The sequence below is a fragment of the Oculina patagonica genome, chromosome 4 (genome assembly GCF_052425735.1).
Source record: "Oculina patagonica isolate OP01 chromosome 4, crgOcupat, whole genome shotgun sequence".
In the NCBI taxonomy this organism is placed as follows: Eukaryota; Metazoa; Cnidaria; class Anthozoa; order Scleractinia; family Oculinidae; genus Oculina; species Oculina patagonica.
Genome location: NC_135761.1, coordinates 33,100,590 through 33,104,960, shown reverse-complemented (window position 1 = coordinate 33,104,960; position 4,371 = coordinate 33,100,590). Strand labels below are relative to the sequence as shown.

Sequence of the window (4,371 nt, the reverse complement as noted above, 5' to 3'; positions counted from 1 at the left end):
GTCGAGGAAGGTTTGTCCACGTGATAGTTTGGTTTTAGTAAGCCGGACCTTAATCAACAGGTCAAACACATCAATTTGACGCTTTCCCTATAGCTGCACGCCCGGGGCTGCACGCACGCGCGCTTCTTTTTAATTCCGTTAACTTCGAAATTTATCTAGCGTATTACTTTTCAACACAATGTAACGTATGATTTGTAACAGGCACGTTTTAAATCACTGTAAACTTTCATAACCGTCACACTGACGATGACGGATGTACCGTCGAAACATGTTTTAGTAAGTATTTTGAATATAGCGCATGCCAAAAGCGAATAAAATATGCCTCAAGAAAATCTAAAATCTTCGAACGAAATCGCTCACTACAACTGTGTCAGATTCCTTCCCCTTTTTAAACTTCAATTTGATTGGTTCTGATAGTACCTGAAATCTGATTGGTGTGACAAACAAACATACCGTAGAATTCCGGTTATAAGCCCTGGGCTTATACAACTTCGTAAGGGGTTTTTGGTGGGCTTATAGGCGGATGGGCTTATATCCGGGAGGGCTTATAAGCGGAATGAAAAAAACGTCTCGAAAAGAGCCACGGGAGTGTTGATCGAAATACGTTTCTAAGTTGAAAACGTATAAAAAAGCAACATTTAGCCTTGTTCAGTACTGTCATCCGGCAGAGGGGGGCTTATAATCGGATGTATTTTTTTGTTTCCAGGTAGATGGGTCTATAACCGGGAGGGCTTATAAGCGGGGGGGGGGGGGCTTATAACCGGAATTCTACGGTACTCCACTGACTGACCCACTGACTGATTACAGGGAATTGAAACATCACGCCGACTAAGAGCTATTTTTGAAAAAATAACGCAAAAACGACCACCTATTTCATATTTCCATGACCTACACTGTTATAAGGAATAGACATGACGCCATAAAATGACTAATTATTCAATTTTGTTGTTGTAGTCGTTGTTTTTTTAAAACATTTTATGACGTCATTTTCTCTTTCTCTCCGAAAGACAAGAGGAGTAGGTCTGGGACGAGAATGGGAATATTAGTGTAGGTTTACATGAAGTACAGCCCGCTTACAGCTCCTCCTCTGTCATTTCGTGGAACGGGCAGTCTACAACACTCAGGTAAATAAGTTGAAATTTATCAGAATATGGTCAGTTCACCTCGTGTAAAAGACATAATATTATTATGGTGCTTTTACCTTTCAGTATTGTACGATACCAAGACAATTTTGTCCTGGTTTTTTCGTCTGCAGTGCGAATGAACACGCAAGCTGCGAAGGAACACACGATGCAAAATGTCGGACGTGGCAAGTCCAATATAAGTCCAATATTGGTGAGTAGTTCCGTTCTTACGCTTGAGCTTTGTACTGAAAACTTGATTTTGTTAAAACTTTTTTTTGAAATAACGAGCAAGGGAAAGCAGTTTACCGGCGGTGAAATTACTCTAACGTGTATTTTCAACCCTTTGACAGCAAACAAATGAACAGTGTATCTCGCGCACGTGACAAATTTTCACAAACGAACGGCAATTTAGCTGTACCTTTAAGTTCAAGGTTATCGTTTAAGGGTCAAGGTTTGTTTTGTTTAGGGTTATTTCGTTGTTTTAGGTTCATTATTGGGCGCCTTGTCTGGAATCTGCCTGTTCGATTTAAGCAGGACGTAACAACTCAATAATTTCGAAAGTCGATAAAAATTCGATCGTTGTCGATCGAATTCGATACTAATCAATCGACAAATACCATAGAATTCCGGTTATAAGCCCTGGGCTTATACAACTTAGTAAGGGGTTTTGGGTGGGCTTATAAGCGGAGGGGCTTATATTCGGGAGGGCTTATAAGCCGAATGAAAAAAACGTTTCTCAGAAAAGATTAACAATAGCCTCCATTTTGCCCAAAAATATGCATGGATAGTTGTCTTTGGACATTGTCTGTTGCAAGAAGCAAAAAGGTTTTGGAGGGCAAAGCTTGAGGAAAACTGTGAGCTTTTAGAGACAGATAATGTTCAAGGACAAATATCCATGCATGTTTTTGAAGCCAAATTGATTTTTATTATCCTGCAAACATTTTACACAAGGCTGCTTACTCTTAGGAAGTCTGTTCTCAAAGCTTTTAAATGTTAAAATATTTTTTGTTGCTGTTCAAAATACTGTCAGTCTATTTAAGGTATCAGCCACCGTTAAAAGGTGCAGTTTTTCTAAATTTGAGATTTTGTGATGTTCAGATAAAGCTCTTCAAGGGCGTTCTTTTACAAAAAAGTTCACAAAAAAATCTTATTTCTGCGCGAAGTTATTGCTCGATAAAGTTTTTGCAAGGTTAATTATGTTAATTGCCCGTTGAGATGTCCTGTCAACACGTCACAAAATCCCAGATCCATTGTTCACGCAAGAACATATTTGCAAGAACAAGCGGTAAGCGCCGAATACGGGCAGTCGGTTTCCGCGCCAGCAAATGAAAGCCGATCGTAAATTCATGTTGAAGAACCGGTTGAAGATCTAGAAAGTGGTCACACTGAATAGAATAGAAGACGCGCTACTGTTCAATGGAAACAGACACGCCTAAATATTGAAATAAAACAACAATGACGGTGGATACCTCCTGCCTTGTGCCGGAAACATTTAGGGTTTACAATCGACGATATTTGTTGTCTGAAAATATGTAAGCCTAAAATCAAATTTATTCTTACCCAGCTAGAACTACTAGTCTCATTTCGGCAAGCCTGTTTTCTTTTGTGTTGACCGAACGTTATTTCGAGGCTTCACCTTCACTTTCAGCTGCAATCGCCGTTTGTTACCGGCTTTGTCGCGCTTTCGATGAATCAGCACCACCAAACTCGAAGCATGTCAAATTATATAATATAAACGCGGCTCCGTATGTGGAGCGAAAATTTTGAATTTTCTATAAACTGTATAAACCTCGATTTGTATCCGGTCAGAAGATAAAAATATATCGCCACGTTCCGCGTAAATGTTTTGCCTGCTGATTGTAACCTGTCAAGCATCTATTGTTAGAGAAGGATGACCCTTTCTGGTAAGCATCAACCTTGACGTTCCAGGCGTTATAATCCCATTATGGGCAAGACTCCGCAAAAAATATATTTCGCTTTTTTCTCGGAAAGAAAATTTCGACAAGTTGAACGTACGTTTTTAACTCCAAGTCGGTAGCCCCTGAACCGATTTGGCTGAAATTTGGCCAGCTTATTGCCAGATAGTTTTTCTCCGAAACCGTGTCTGTGATTTTTGTTTTCTTTTCTCGTTTTCGAATAATTTATATTTTTCCACAGGAAGTGGCGATGATTCGTCTCCCCTAACTTCATCTGTGCATTACAAAAGAACAAACGCACTTGTCAAAAATCTGAGACACGGTTTTTTAGAGAAAGGTGTTAAGAGGCAAACGCAATGTTTTTCGTTTTCTTCCGCTTAATTTCGGCGGGCCCGGAGCTTGATTTACACAGACATATACTTTCGCAAAAACGTCTCAATTTTGCGTTTGTTTTAAGTTTTCGTCATTTTAAAGGAATAATTCATAATCTGGAACTATTAAGCTTTCAGAAAAATTTATGTGTGGTTTGTAGGGGATTGTATTAAAAACAAAAGCGCTGGAGCGATCCGGGCGCGGACGGTCCTGAAGGGTGGCTGATACCTTAAAATGTTCAGTTGTATTTAATTTAACAATTTACTCAGCCTGAATACTGGATGCACAAGCATAAATCACAAAGTGTGTAAACTGGAGAATATCACTCGGATATTGCTCAATTTAAGTCTGGGCATATTTTGTCATGTGATGCTTTTTAACCAAAAGCAAACAAACGAAAATATTTGATGAATTATAATTGGTAATAGTTGACACTGACATTTTATAGATAAAGTAGTATAAAAACAAACCAACCAACCATTGTAGAACTGACACATTTTAAAATAATTTTGGTATTTGCTTTACATACGGCAGATATGAAATCAAAGCATTCTTGCTCTGCAATGGCACTGGTTGAAATAAAGATTGAACTCTAAAATGTTTACAACAAGTGGTATTGGTGAGTAAAAGTTTGTTGTGCAGATACTAGATGTGATACATATTCGCTTGACCTCCAAAATGTACAGGAAATAAGAGGCAGAAACAACTGAAATTACTTTAAAAGCAGTGTCTGTAATATTCTATTCTGTCTCCACTCCACAACAAATAACAACACAAGCTTCAATCCAAATAAACTTTTATTTTCAGACGGCCTTGGGAGGTCTAAGCTAAAACTTAGAATTCTCAAATACACCAATGATAAATAATGAACAATTAATACACTTACCAGCAGATAAAATAATTTGCTTTAAGTACAGGCAAACATGGCTTGAGAACTGACAAAACTGCCATTAAACTTC

General features: G+C 38.5%; 1 long non-coding RNA gene across 1 annotated transcript; it reads left to right on the top strand.

Moving 5' to 3' along the window:
• The first annotated feature begins 268 nt into the window (after positions 1-268).
• Positions 269-4,078, top strand: LOC144648347 (uncharacterized). The gene is made up of 4 exons (XR_013569682.1): positions 269-276; positions 1,080-1,124; positions 1,209-1,335; positions 3,947-4,078. It is a non-coding gene; the product is annotated as an uncharacterized LOC144648347 (long non-coding RNA).
• The last annotated feature ends 293 nt before the right edge of the window (positions 4,079-4,371 follow it).